The sequence below is a fragment of the Cryptomeria japonica genome, unplaced genomic scaffold, assembly GCF_030272615.1.
Source record: "Cryptomeria japonica unplaced genomic scaffold, Sugi_1.0 HiC_scaffold_172, whole genome shotgun sequence".
Classification (NCBI taxonomy): Eukaryota; Viridiplantae; Streptophyta; class Pinopsida; order Cupressales; family Cupressaceae; genus Cryptomeria; species Cryptomeria japonica.
The window spans coordinates 42,501-57,500 of NW_026728994.1; the positions used below are offsets into that span (position 1 = coordinate 42,501).

The following is a 15,000-nucleotide window of genomic DNA, read 5'->3' on the forward strand; positions in this document are numbered from 1 at the left end:
GGTTGTTGGGTGCGCACCCACCCTGGCGTGCACGAAATCGGAAGTTGGGTTAATTGCCCGGTTTGCCTCGGGTGCGCACCTTCGCCAGGGCGGGCTCAAGATGGCACCCGCGTTCCGTTTTTTTCACTATCTTTCAAAACGGAAATTTTAAAATCTCGTTTTTTTTTTTTTTTTTTTGCCTTTTCTGGAAATTAGTGAAGGCAGCGCATCAAAGGTGCGCAATGCTGGTGCGAACCCGGGAGCGCTCCGATGTGTGCTCCAAGGTGCGGCGTGCACGAAGTCCGAGCCCGGTTTGCCCCGGGTGCGCACCTCGCGTGCACCTTCGCCGGGGTGAGCACCTTGGTGTGCAGACCTTGGTTGGGTTGCGCGCCCTGGTGCGCACCAAGGAGCGCTCTGAAGTGTGCTCCAAGGTGCGGCGTGCACGAAGTCGGAGCCCGGTTTGCCCCGGGTGTGCACCTCGGGTGCGCACCTCGCGTGCACCTTCGCTGCGGTGGGCACCTTGGCTGGGTTGCGCGCCTTGGTGGGCACCATGCAGTGCACGAAGTCGGAGCCCGGATTGCCCCGGGCGCGCACCTCCGCCAGGGTGGGCACCTTGGTGCGCACAACTTGCCTGGGCTGCGCACCAGGAAGGGCTCAAGATGGCACCCGCGTTCCGTTTTTTTCACTATCTTTCAGAACGGAAATTTTAAAATCTCGTTTTTTTTTGCCTTTTCTGGAAATTAGTGAAGGCAGCGCATCAAAGGTGCGCAACGCTGGTGCGAACCTGGGAGCGCTCCGATGTGTGCTCCAAGGTGCGGCGTGCACGAAGTCGGACCCCGGTTTGCCCCGGGTGCGCACCTCGCGTGCACCTTGGTGCGCACACCTTGGCTGGGTTGCGCGCCCTGGTGGGCACCATGGTGCGCACCAAGGAGCGCTCCGAAGTGTGCTCCAAGGTGCGGCGTGCACGAAGTCGGAGCCCGGTTTGCCCCGGGTGCGCACCTCGCGTGCACCTTCGCCGCGGTGGGCACCATGGCGTGCACGAAGTCGGAGCCCGGTTTGCCCCGGGTGCGCACCTCGCGTGCACCTTCGCCGGGGTGGGCACCTTGGTGTGCAGACCTTGGCTGGGTTGCGCGCCCTGGTGGGCACCATGGTGCGCACCAAGGAGCGCTCCGAAGTGTGCTCCAAGGTGCGGCCTGCACGAAGTCGGAGCCCGGTTTGCCCCGGGTGTGCACCTCGGGTGGGCACCTTGGTGCGCATGCCTTGCCTGGGCTGCGCACCAGGGCGGGCTCAAGATGGCACCCGCGTTCCTTTTTTTTCACTATCTTTCAAAACGGAAATTTTAAAATCTCATTTTTTTTTGCCTTTTTCTGGAAATTAGTGAAGGCAGCGCATCAAAGGTGCGCACCTCGCTGCCCACCACGGTGCGCAACGCCGGTGGGCACCCGGGAGTGCTTCGAAGTGTGCTCCAAGGTGCTGCGTGCACGTTGTCGGAGCCCGGTTTGCCCCGGGTGCGCACCTCGCGTGCACCTTCGTCGGGGTGGGCACCTTGGCTGGGTTTGCCCCGGCTGCGCTCCGAAGCGGGGTTATTGGAGCGCCGCCTCTTTTTTTGTCGGAGCGTTTGGTGGGGTTTCTCGCATTGGCTCTTCCGAGGCCCGGTTGCCACCCTGGCGCGCACGAAGTCGGAAGTAGGGTTAATTGCCCGGGTGCGCACCTTTGCCAGGGTGGGCACCTTACCTGGGCTGCGCACCAGGGCGGGCTCAAGATGGCACGCGCGTTCCGTTTTTTTCACTATCTTTCAAAACGGAAATTTTAAAATCTCCTTTTTTTTTTGCCTTTTCTGGAAATTAGTGAAGGCAGCGCATCAAAGGTGCGCACCTCGCTGCCCACCTTGGTGTGCTCTGAGGTGCGCACCCGGGAGCGCTACGAAGTGTGCTCCAAGGTGCGGCGTGCACGTTGTCGGAGCCCGGTTTGCCCCGGGTGCGCACCTCGCCTGCACCTTGGCCGGGGTGGGCACCTTGGCTGGGTTTGCCCAGGGTGCGCTCCGAAGCGGGGTTACTGGAGCGCCCCCTCTTTTTTTGTCAGAGCGTTTGGTGGGGTTTCTCGCATTGGCTCTTCCCAGGCCCGGTTGTTGGGTGCGCTCCCACCCTGGCGCGCGCGAAGTTGGAAGTTGGGTTAATTGCCCGGGCGCGCACCTTCGCCAGGGTGGGCACCTTGGTGCGCACACCTTGGCTGGGCTGCGCACCAGGGCGGGCTCAAGATGGCACCAGCATTCCCTTTTTCTCACTATCTTTCAAAACGGAAATTTTAAAATCTCGTTTTTTTTTTGCCTTTTATGGAAATTAGTGAAGGCATCGCATCAAAGGTGCGCACCTCGCTGCCCACCTTGGTGTGCTCCGAGGTGCCCACCACGGTGCGCAACGCCGGTGCGAACCCGGGAGCGCCCCGATGTGTGCTCCAAGGTGCGGCGTGCACGAAGTCGGACCCCGGTTTGCCCCGGGTGCGCACCTCGCGTGCACCTTGGTGCGCACACCTTGGCTGGGTTGCGCGGCCTGGTGGGCACCATGGTGCGCACCAAGGAGCGCTCCGAAGTGTGCTCCAAGGTGCGGCGTGCACGAAGTCGGAGCCCGGTTTGCCCCGGGTACGCACCTCGCGTGCACCTTCGCCGGGGTGGGCACCTCGGCTGGGTTGCGCGCCCTGGTGCGCACCAAGGAGCGCTCCGAAGTGTGCTCCAAGGTGCGGCGTGCACGAAGTCGGAGCCCGGTTTGCCCCGGGTGCGCACCTTCGCCGCGGTGCGCACCATGGCGTGCACGAAGTCGGAGCCCGGTTTGCCCCGGGTGCGCACCTCGCGTGCACCTTCGGCGGGGTTGCGCGCCTTGGTGGGCACCATGGTGCGCACCAAGGAGCGCTCCGAAGTGTGCTCCAAGGTGCGGCGTGCACGAAGTCGGAGCCCGGTTTGCCCCGGGTGCGCACCTCGCGTGCACCTTCGGCGGGGTTGCGCGCCCTGGTGGGCACCATGGTGCGCACCAAGGAGCGCTCCGAAGTGTGCTCCAAGGTGCGGCGTGCACGAAGTCGGAGCCCGGTTTGCCCCGGGTGCGCACCTCGCGTGCACCTTCGCCGCGGTGGGCACCATGGCGTGCACGAAGTCGGAGCCCGGTTTGCCCCGGGTGCGCACCTCGCGTGCACCTTCGCCGGGGTGGGCACCTCGGCTGGGTTGCGCGCCCTGGTGCGCACCAAGGAGCGCTCCGAAGTGTGCTCCAAGGTGCGGCGTGCACGAAGTCGGAGCCCGGTTTGCCCCGGGTGCGCACCTCGCGTGCACCTTCGCCAGGGTGGGCACCTCGGTGCGCACACCTTCTCAATGTTTTCTTGCCTTTTCTGGAAATTGGTGAAGGCAGCGCATCAAAGGTGCGCACCTCGGTGTGCTCCGAGGTGCGAACCCGAGAGCGCTCCGAGGTGCCCACGAAGTCGAAAGTCGGGTTAATTGCATTGTTTTCCCCGGGTGCGCTCCGAGGTGCGCAACATCGGCGCGCACCAAGGAGGGCTCCGAAGTGTGCTCCAAGGTGCGCACGATGGCGTGCACCTCTGGTGCGCACGATTCGGAGCTCGGTTTGACCGGGGTGCGCACACCTTGGCTGGGTTGCGCACCTTTTGTGCGCTCCAAGGTGCGCACGAAGTCGGAGCTCGGTTTGCCCCGGGTGCGCACCTTCGCCAGGGTGCGCACCTTGATGCGCACGCCTTGGCTGGGCTGCGCACCTTGGTGGGCGCCATGGTGCGCACCTTTCGTGCGCTCCAAGGTGCGCACGAAGTCGGAGCTCGGTTTGCCCCGGGTGCGCACCTTGGTGGGCGCCATGGTGCACTCCGAGGTGCCCAAGATTGGTGCGCACCAAGGAGCGCTCCGAAGTGCGCTCCAAGGTGCGCGCGAAGTCGAAAGTTGGGTTAATTGTCCGGTTTGCCTCGGGTGCGCACCTTGCGTGCACCTTCGCCAGGGTGGGCGCCTTGGTGCGCACACCTTGGCTGGGCTGCGCACACCTTGGCACCCGCGTTTCCTTCATTTTAAATTTTTTTTTTTTACAATCTCTCAAGTGGGAAATTCTATAATCTCAACTTTTTTTGCCTTTTCAGGAAACTTTTGAATGGAGCGCATCATTGGTGCGCTCCGAAGTGTGCTCCAAAGCTCTCTCCAGCTGCGTGCACCTGCCCCGGCCGCGCACCCGGCCCCGCCCAGCTTCGCTCACCTGTCCCGGGCGTCTGGTGCGGAACCTTAGAGTAAGAAACATCACCGTGCACCTTGGCCAACGTGCGCGACTCGACCGAGCGCGCACTGGCCGAGGTGCACACCGATTTCACCTGGGTGCGCGCGCAGCACCTCGGGCGCACCGGGGTGCGCGCACAACGCCCGGGTTGCACCGTGGCCTGTGTGCTCGGGGCGCCTCGGGTGCGCGCTCGGTGTCGCCCCCGCGCGCGCGGTAGTGCGGGCAGCGCACCCCGGCCCGGCCCGGCCCCGACGAGAACGCAAACGGGCAAAAGGTTTATTCAAATAGCATTGCGACGCCCGGCGAAAAACTAAAAAAGGGTGCAACACCGGGACTTCCCGGGAGGTCACCCATCCCAGTACTACTCCGGCCCAAGCGCGCTTAACTGCGGAGTTCTGATGGGATCCGGTGCACTAACGCTGGTATGATCGCACCCGTTATGAGCTTGTCGCAGTGTGTACTTAGCAAACCGCGACCCACGTGCGAATCCACCCCGGCCACCCACCCCCGTCGAGGTGCACACCCTCCCTCGCGAAGTGCGCCCCGTTCGCCAAGTGTGAGCCCTGCCCGGGTGCGCGCACCTTGCTAGGGCGTCGGGTGTGCACCCGGCCCGGCCTACGTGCGTGCACCTGGAGGGGGCGTCGTGTGCGTGCAGTGTCCCGTCTGCAACGCGGTGCCCACACACCACCTCGGGCGCAACGACCTGCGCTCACATGTGGGCCGAGTGCACCTTGGTGCATGTTCGGGGCGCCTCGGGTGCACGCTCGATCTTGCCCCGGTGCACCAAGGCGCTCGGTTTGCCCCGGGTGCGCACTTGGTGCAAGGTGGGCACCCAAAATAGGGATCAAGCACCAAAACACAAGTTTCGGGATGCAAAATGGGACCCAAGGACCACAAATGCGTTCCAAGACCCATGATGGGTCCACGAGAACAAAAATGTGTTCCGAGACTTAATAAACAAATATTGGGTTTTAGGAGAAGAAACATGCTCTGATGCCCAAAACGAGAATCGACCCCGAAAAGGCCACAGGCCAAAAGTGGGATGCGAGACAAAAAAAAATGGGACCCGAGGACCAAAATTGGGTTCCCAGGTCGAAGACAGGGCAACCGGACAAGAAACGACCTCTAAGGCTCGAAATGAGTCCCGACGACTAAAACTTGACAAGAAGCACCCATCAGGCACCCAACTCGACACCCATGGGATGCCGACCCACCCGGGCTTCCACCTAGCACACCTTGGCACCCACCCACCCTCGCACCCAACCTCGCACCCAACTTAGCACCTTTGAACCCACATTGGCACTCACCCTGACCCTGGCACCTTGGAACCCACATTGGCACTCACCTTGACCCTGGCACCCACCTTTGCACTCACCTTGGGACCCACCCTGGCTCCCACCTCGGCACCCACCCAGACACCCACCTTGGTTCCTTGGCACCCACCTTGGATCCTTGGCACCCACCCCGACACCCACCTTGGCACGCAACTTGGCTACTTGCCACCCACCTTGGCTCCTTGACGCCCACCCCGACAACCACCCCGTGACCTACCCTGGCTAGGGTTGGTGCACACCCACCCTGGTGCCCACCTTGGCACCCACCCTATGACCCACCTTGGCACGCACCTTAGTACCCACCCCGTTACCCACCCTAGGACCCACCCCGTGACCCACCTTGGCCAGGGTGGGTGCACCCACCCTGGTGCCCACCTTGGCACCCACCCATCCTAGCACCCAGCCTGTGACCGGGCTTGGAACCCAACCTTGCACCCGCACCCGTCTTGGCCAGTGTGGGTGCGCACCCATCCTGGCACCCACGTTGTGACACACCCTTTAACCCACGCACCCTAGCACCCACGTTGGCACCCACCTTGGAACCCAACCTAGCAACTTGGCACCCACCCCGTGACCCACCTTGGCATCCACCATAGCAGTCGCCGACTTGGCACCCACCTCGGCACCCACCTTGACACTTGTGGACCCACCTTGCCACTCACCCTAGCATCGACCCATCCTAGCACCCACCCTGGCACCTTTGCACCCTAGCACTCACCCATCCTAGCACCTAACCTGTGACCCACCTTGACACTCACCCTCGCACCCACCTTGGAACCCAACCTAGCACCCACCCACCCTGACACCAACCCTAGCACCTACCCACCCTTGCACCCACCCTGTGACCCATCTTGGCACCCACCCATCCTACCACTCAACCTATCACCCACCTTCTCACCCACCTTGGCATCCACCTTAGCACCCACCCACACTGGCACCTTGGCACCCACCTCGGGCAAGGTGGGTGCACACCCACCCTGGCACCCAATTTAGAACCCACCGAGCATGTTACCCACCTTGGCACCCACATTGCAGCCCACCCTAGTACCCACCCTATGACCCACATTGGCATCCACACCCTAGCACCCAGGCACCTCGACACCCGCCTTGACACCCACCCTAGCACTGAACCTGTGACCCACCTTGGAACTCACCCTAGAACCCACCCACCCTGTGAACCACCTTGGCATCCACCTTAGCACCCACCCACCTTGGCACCCACTCTAGCACTCACCCATCCTAACACCCAACTTGTTACCCACCTTGGCACCCGCCCTCGCGTCCACCTTGAAACCCACCCTAGCACCCACCCACGCAGGAGCCCACCTTGGCACCCAACCTAACACCCACGCATCCTGGCACCCAACTTGTGACCCACCTTGGAACCCACCCTAGTACCCACCTTTGAACCCACTATATCACCAACCCACCTTGGCACCCACCCTATGACCCTCTTTGGAATCCACCCTAGCACGCACCCACCCTGGCACCCACCATGGAGCGCACCCTAGCACCCACCCACCTCGGCACGCACCTCAACACCCACCTTGGTGTGCGCACTGCGCCAACCTCTCAAAGACCCTATGTGGTGCGCTCCAAAGTGTACACCTTTGGTGCGCTCCAAGGTGCGCACCTTTGGTGCACACCGAGGTGCACACCAAAGTGTGCACCGAGGTGAGCACCAAAGTGCACTCCAGGGTGCACACCAAGGCGTGCACCTTTGGTGCGGTCAATGCAAACGAATTCGGAAGTTGGGGTCGATGTCCTAATCGCTGCTGCAGACTACACGTATGAGAATCGGACAAATAGCTTTATATAGGGGAGGTGTTGCGTTTGATGGGTCGACTCCCCTGGTTGTGTGCACTGCACCAACTTCAAAGACCCTGTCTTGTTTAAGAAGTCAAAAGTTGGGGTGGATGTCCTAATCATTGCTGCAGTCTACGCATGTATGAGAATCAGACAAATAGCTTATATAGGGGAGGTGTTGCATTCGGTGGGTTGACTCCCCTGGTTGTGCGCACTGCGCCAACCTCAAAGACCCCGCATAGCAGAAGAAGTCGGAAGTCGGATTTTGGTGAGCACCAAGGCGTGCACCTTTGGTGCGGTCAACGCAGACGAATTCAGAAGTTGGGGTGGATGTCCTAATCGTTGTTGCAGGCTACACATGTATGAGAATCAGACAAATAGCTTATATAGGGGAGGTGTTGGGTTTGATGGGTCAACTCCCTTGGTTGTGCGCATTACGCCAACCTCAAAGACCTTGTTTTCGTTAAGAAGTCAAAAGTTGGGGTCAATGTCCTAATGGCTCCTGCAGGCTACACATGTATGAGAATCGGACAAATAGCTTATATAGGGGAGGTGTTGGGTTTGATGGGTCGACTCCCCTGGTTGTGCGCATTACGTCAACCTCAAAGACCTTGTTTTCGTTAAGAAGTCAAAAGTTGGGGTCGATGTCCTAATTGCTCCTGTAGACTACACATGTATGAGAATCAGACAAATAGCTTATATAGGGGAGGTGTTGGGTTTGATGGGTTGACTCCCCTAGTTGTTCGCATTACACCAACCTCAAAGACCTTGTTTTCGTTTAGAAGCCGAAAGTTGGGGTCGATGTCCTAATTGCTCCTGCAGGCTACGCATGTATGAGAATCAGACAAATAGCTTATATAGGGGAGGTGTTGGGTTTGATGGGTCGACTCCCCTGGTTGTGCGCATTGCGCCAACCTCAAAGACCCTGCATTGCGGATGAAGTCGAAAGTCAGAGTTTGGTGTGCTACAAGGTGTGGTCGAAGGTGCTCACCTAGGTGTGCACCTTTGGAGCACAGGAAAAGTGCCCTCCAAAAGTGCGCACCTTTGGAGTGCACAAAAGTGCCCTCCAAAAGTGCGCACCTTTGGAGCGCAGAAAAGTGCCCTCCAAAAAGTGCCCTCCAAAAGTGCGCACCTTTGGAGCGCAGAAAAGTGCCCTCCAAAAAGTGCCCTCCAAAAGTGCGCACCTTTGGAGCGCAGAAAAGTGCCCTCCAAAAAGTGCCCTCCAAAAGTGCGCACCTTTGGAGCGCAGAAAAGTGCCCTCCAAAAAGTGCCCTCCAAAAGTGCGCACCTTTGGAGCGCAGAAAAGTGCCCTCCAAAAAGTGCCCTCCAAAAGTGCGCACCTTTGGAGCGCAGAAAAGTGCCCTCCAAAAAGTGCCCTCCAAAAGTGCGCACCTTTGGAGCGCAGAAAAGTGCCCTCCAAAAAGTGCCCTCCAAAAGTGCGCACCTTTGGAGCGCAGAAAAGTGCCCTCCAAAAAGTGCCCTCCAAAAGTGCGCACCTTTGGAGCGCAGAAAAGTGCCCTCCAAAAAGTGCCCTCCAAAAGTGCACTCTTCGATGGGTCGACTCCCTGGGTTGAGCGCACCGCGCCAACCTCAAAGACCCTACAGTATGGATGAAGTCGGAAGTTGGGTCCGATGACCGATTCGATACGTAGGCATATTGGCGAGGTCTGAATTTGTGTCCGATGACCTGCCATGCGCAGGAAGGCGGAATTTGGGTCCGATGACCGAGTTGATGGCGTGCCATGCGCAGAAAGGCGGAATTTGGGTCCGATGACCGAGTTGATGTTGATGGCCCGCCATGCACAGGAAGGCGGAATTTGGGTCCGATGACCGATTTGAAGGCGTGCCATACGCAAAAAGGCGGAGTTTGGGTCCGATGACCGAGTTGATATTGATGGCCCGCCATGCGCAGGAAGGCGGAATTTGGGTCCGATGACCTGACATACGCATGGAGTCCGACTCGGGGGCCGATGTTCGATTCGATGACTTGCATTGTGGGTAAAGTCGGAAGTTGTGGTCTTTGACCCGATTCGATGACCAGACTTCGGCTGCTTGAGAATCGGACAAATAACTTATATAGGGGAGGTAGTGTTCTCGAGCATCCTCCCCCCGTGCCCGTTTATGTCGATTGATGCTGGTGCTCGACTGGTTGGAGCGCTCGGATGCAAAAATCTTGCACCAGGATTTATCGATTGTGATGGACACGGCAAGTCTCCTGATTGCTATGCAGGAGCTCATCGTGAATCTCTATGCGGCCTTGGTATGGACTCGACCTGCGGAATGGTTCGGCAATGGTAGTCGCTCCAACACGTCCTTGCAATGGCCACAGAGGTGATTCGACTAGAGCTCCAGTCTAGCTTTTGGGTTGCTTGGCGGACTGGTATAGCCGCGATCGAGTTCCGGCCATGAACGTTTTAGATAGCTCTTGGGCTTTCTGGGACGGAAGTCGGAAGTTTGGGCTGTTGTCCGATTTGATGACCATTCTTCGGATGTGTGAGAATCGGACAAATAACTTATATAGGGGACTGTGTTGTCTCACGCAGCCCCCTCCGTGCCCCTCTATCTCGACCGATGTTGGTGCTTGAAAGGGTTGGGATCGCTCGGATTTATAAACGTGCACCACCATTTGTCGAGTGTGAGGGACGCGGCAGGTCTCCTAAATGCTATGCGGGCGCTCTCTGAGAATCTCTATCCGGCCTCGACACAGACTAGTCTTGCTGAATGGTTTGGCACTGGTAGTCGATCCAACACGTCGTTGTTGTGGCCGCCTAGGCGATTCGATTCGAGCCCCCGTCTAGCTTTTGGGTTGCTTGGCGGATTTTGCCCTATCCGCAAGTGAGCTCGGTCCCTAAACGTTCGAGAAACCCGATTGCTATGCGCCGACTCTCTTTCTTGCGAGCCTCCATCTAGCTTTTGGGTCTCTACGGAACGGAAGTCGGAATCTGGGACCGTTGTTTGATTCGACGAGGCAGACTACGGTTGTGCGAGAATCGGACAAATAACTTATATAGGGGAGGTGTTGACTGGAGCATTCTCCCCCGTGCCCCTCTAACTCGACCAATGCTGGCGCTCGAACGGTGGTAGCGCTCGGATTTTCATTGAGCGCCAGCATTGGTCGATTTAGAGGGGCATGCGAGATTCCCGAATGCTATGCGAGGGCTCTAACGGAAATGTCTATTGGTTTCGGTATGGATGCAATTGCGAGTGGTTCGGCAAAGGTAGTCGTTCCGATGCGTCCATGTCGTGGCCAAATCGATAATTCGATTTGAGCCCTCGTATAGCATTTGGGTCTCTCGATGTGATTCCGCATTCCAGTCCCTTTGGGCACTGCTTGAGCCGCATCCCAGGGGGTTCCCTTCCCAATAATCTGCCTCGCAACCCGATTGCTATGCGGTGAGGCTCCTCGGCCGCCTCGGAACTATCTGTGTATCAGACGCATCGCGGGATAAGGGGTTGGCAACGGTAGTCGCCCCAAGCGCGTCCGATGCTTGGACCATTCCGAGGCGGCCCTGAAGCCTCTTCCGTCTAGCCGTTGGGTCCTTCTCGCCGCATCCCTCGCCTCGCACCCCGATTGCTATGCGGTGAGGCTCCTCGGCCGCCTCGGAACTATCTGTGTATCGGACGCGTCGCGGGATAAGGGGTTGTCACTGGTAGTCGCCCCAAGCGCGTCCGATGCTTGGACCATTCCGAGGCGGCCCTGAAGCCTCTTCCGTCTAGCCGTTGGGTCCTTCTCGCCGCATCCCTCGCCTCGCACCCCGATTGCTATGCGGTGAGGCTCCTCGGCCGCCTCGGAACTATCTGTGTATCGGACGCGTCGCGGGATAAGGGGTTGTCACTGGTAGTCGCCCCAAGCGCGTCCGATGCTTGGACCATTCCGAGGCGGCCCTGAAGCCTCTTCCGTCTAGCCGTTGGGTCCTTCTCGCCGCATCCCTCGCCTCGCACCCCGATTGCTATGCGGTGAGGCTCCTCGGCCGCCTCGGAACTATCTGTGTATCGGACGCGTCGCGGGATAAGGGGTTGTCACTGGTAGTCGCCCCAAGCGCGTCCGATGCTTGGACCATTCCGAGGCGGCCCTGAAGCCTCTTCCGTCTAGCCGTTGGGTCCTTCTCGCCGCATCCCTCGCCTCGCACCCCGATTGCTATGCGGTGAGGCTCCTCGGCCGCCTCGGAACTATCTGTGTATCGGACGCGTCGCGGGATAAGGGGTTGTCACTGGTAGTCGCCCCAAGCGCGTTCGATGCTTGGACCATTCCGAGGCGGCCCTGAAGCCTCTTCCGTCTAGCCGTTGGGTCCTTCTCGCCGCATCCCTCGCCTCGCACCCCGATTGCTATGCGGTGAGGCTCCTCGGCCGCCTTGGAACTATCTGTGTATCGGACGCGTCGCGGGATAAGGGGTTGTCACTGGTAGTCGCCCCAAGCGCGTCCGATGCTTGGACCATTCCGAGGCGGACCCGAAGCCTCTTCCGTCTAGCCGTTGGGTCCTTCTCGCCGCATCCTTCGCCTCGCACCCCGATTGCTATGCGGTGAGGCTCCTCGGCCGCCTCGGAACTATCTGTGTATCGGACGCGTCGCGGGATAAGGGGTTGTCACTGGTAGTCGCCCCAAGCGCGTCCGATGCTTGGACCATTCCGAGGCGGACCCGAAGCCTCTTCCGTCTAGCCGTTGGGTCCTTCTCGCCGCATCCCTCGCCTCGCACCCCGATTGCTATGCGGTGAGGCTCCTCGGCCGCCTTGGAACTATCTGTGTATCGGACGCGTCGCGGGATAAGGGGTTGTCACTGGTAGTCGCCCCAAGCGCGTCCGATGCTTGGACCATTCCGAGGCGGACCCGAAGCCTCTTCCGTCTAGCCGTTGGGTCCTTCTCGCCGCATCCCTCGCCTCGCACCCCGATTGCTATGCGGTGAGGCTCCTCGGCCGCCTTGGAACTATCTGTGTATCGGACGCGTCGCGGGATAAGGGGTTGTCACTGGTAGTCGCCCCAAGCGCGTCCGATGCTTGGACCATTCCGAGGCGGACCCGAAGCCTCTTCCGTCTAGCCGTTGGGTCCTTCTCGCCGCATCCCTCGCCTCGCACCCCGATTGCTATGCGGTGAGGCTCCTCGGCCGCCTTGGAACTATCTGTGTATCGGACGCGTCGCGGGATAAGGGGTTGTCACTGGTAGTCGCCCCAAGCGCGTCCGATGCTTGGACCATTCCGAGGCGGCCCCGAAGCCTCTTCCGTGTAGCCGTTGGGTCCTTCTCGCCGCATCCCTCGCCTCGCACCCCGATTGCTATGCGGTGAGGCTCCTCGGCCGCCTTGGAACTATCTGTGTATCGGACGCGTCGCGGGATAAGGGGTTGTCACTGGTAGTCGCCCCAAGCGCGTCCGATGCTTGGACCATTCCGAGGCGGCCCCGAAGCCTCTTCCGTGTAGCCGTTGGGTCCTTCTCGCCGCATCCCTCGCCTCGCACCCCGATTGCTATGCGGTGAGGCTCCTCGGCCGCCTTGGAACTATCTGTGTATCGGACGCGTCGCGGGATAAGGGGTTGTCACTGGTAGTCGCCCCAAGCGCGTCCGATGCTTGGACCATTCCGAGGCGGACCTGAAGCCTCTTCCCTCTAGCCGTTGGGGCTTTCTCGCCGCATCCCTCGCCTCGCACCCTGATTGCTATGCTGTGAGGCTCCTCGGCCGCCTTGGAACTATCTGTGTATCGGACGCATCGCGGGATAAGGGGTTGGCAGTGGTAGTCGCCCCAAGCGCATCCGATGCTTGGACCATTCCGAGGCGGCCCTGCAGCCTCTTCCGTCTAGCCGTTGGGGCCATCTCGCCGCATCCCCCACCTCGCACCACGATTGCTATGCGGTGAGGCTCCTTGGCCGCCTCGGAACTATCTGTGTATCGGACGCATCGCGGGATAAGGGGTTGTCACTGGTAGTCGCCCCAAGCGCGTCCGATGCTTGGACTATTCCGAGGCGGCCCTGCAGCCTCTTCCGTCTAGCCGTTGGGGCCATCTCGCTGCATCCCCCACCTCCTCGGCCGCCTCGGAACTATCTGTGTATCGGACGCATCGCGGGATAAGGGGTTGGCAGTGGTAGTCGCCCCAAGCGCGTCCGATGCTTGGACTATTCCGAGGCAGCCCTGCAGCCTCTTCCGTCTAGCCTTTGGGGCCATCTCGCCGCATCCCTCGCCTCGCACCCCGATTGCTATGCGGTGAGGCTCCTCGGCCGCCTGGGAACTATCTTCGTATCGGACGCATCGCGGGATAAGGGGTTGTCACTGGTAGTCGCCCCAAGCGCGTCCGATGCTTGGACTATTCCGAGGCGGCCCTGTGGCCTCTTCCGTCTAGCCGTTGGGGCCATCTCGCCGCATCCCCCACCTCGCACCCCGATTGCTATGCGGTGAGGCTCTTCGGCCGCCTTGGAACTATCTTCGTATCGGACGCATCGCGGGATAAGGGGTTGTCACTGGTAGTGGCCCCAAGCGCGTCCGATGCTTGGACTATTCCGAGGCGGCCCTGCAGCCTCTTCCGTCTAGCCGTTGGGGCCATCTCGCTGCATCCCCCACCTCGCACCCCGATTGCTATGCGGTGAGGCTCCTCGGCCGCCTTGGAACTATCTTCGTATCGGACGCATCGCGGGATAAGGGGTTGTCACTGGTAGTCGCCCCAAGCGCGTCCGATGCTTGGACTATTCCGACGCGGCCCTGTGGCCTCTTCCGTCTAGCCGTTGGGGCCATCTCGCCGCATCCCCCACCTCGCACCCCGATTGCTATGCGGTGAGGCTCCTCGGCCGCCTTGGAACCATCTTCGTATCGGACGCATCGCGGGATAGGGGGCTGTCACTGGTAGTCGCCCCAAGCGTGTCCGATGCTTGGACCATTCCTAGGCGGCCCTGAAGCCTCTTCCGTCTAGCCGTTGGGGCCTTCCCGCCCCATCCCTCGCCTCGCACCCCCGATTGCTATGCGGTGAGGCTCCTCGGCCGCCTTGGAACCATCTGTGTATCGGACGCATCGCGGGATAAGGGGTTGGCACTGGCAGTCGCCCCAAGCGCGTCCGATGCTTGGACCATTCCGAGGTGGCCCTGAAGCCTCTTCCGTCTAGCCGTTGGGGCCTTCCCGCCCCATCCCTCGCCTCGCACCCCGATTGATATGCGGTGAGGCTCCTCGGCCGCCTTGGAACTATCTGTGTATCGGACGCATCGCGGGATAAGGGGTTGGCACTGGTAGTCGTCCCAATCGCATCCGATGCTTGGACCATTCCGAGGCGGCCCTGCAGCCTCTTCCGTTTAGCCGTCGGGGCCTTCCCGCCGCATCCCTCGCCTCGCATCCCGATTCCTATGCGGTGAGTCTTCTCGGCCGCCGCGGAACTATACCTGTTATTGCTACTGCATCCTTCGGCTGGTAACCTCCTCTGCCGCCTTGGAACGTTCTCTTTGTCGGACGCGTCGCGGGATAAGGGGTTGGCACTGGTAGTCGCCCCAAGCGCGCCCGATGCATAGACCGCTCCGAGTCGACCTTGCTTTCAGCCTCTCACATGCATAGACCTCTCTGAGTCGACCCTGCAGCCTCTCACGTTTAGCCTTTGGAATCTCGCCTCACAACATGATTGCTATCCTTGATGCATCCCTTGCCTCGAGCCCTGATTGCTTTCTTGGCTGC

General features: G+C 60.4%; 1 non-coding gene across 1 annotated transcript; it reads right to left on the reverse strand.

Annotated features, from left to right (window-relative positions):
• Window positions 1-4,546: 4,546 nt before the first annotated feature.
• On the reverse strand, window positions 4,547-4,665 carry LOC131867436 (5S ribosomal RNA). Its single transcript, XR_009365989.1, has one exon. It is a non-coding gene; the product is annotated as a 5S ribosomal RNA (ribosomal RNA).
• Between the last annotated feature and the right edge of the window lie 10,335 nt (window positions 4,666-15,000).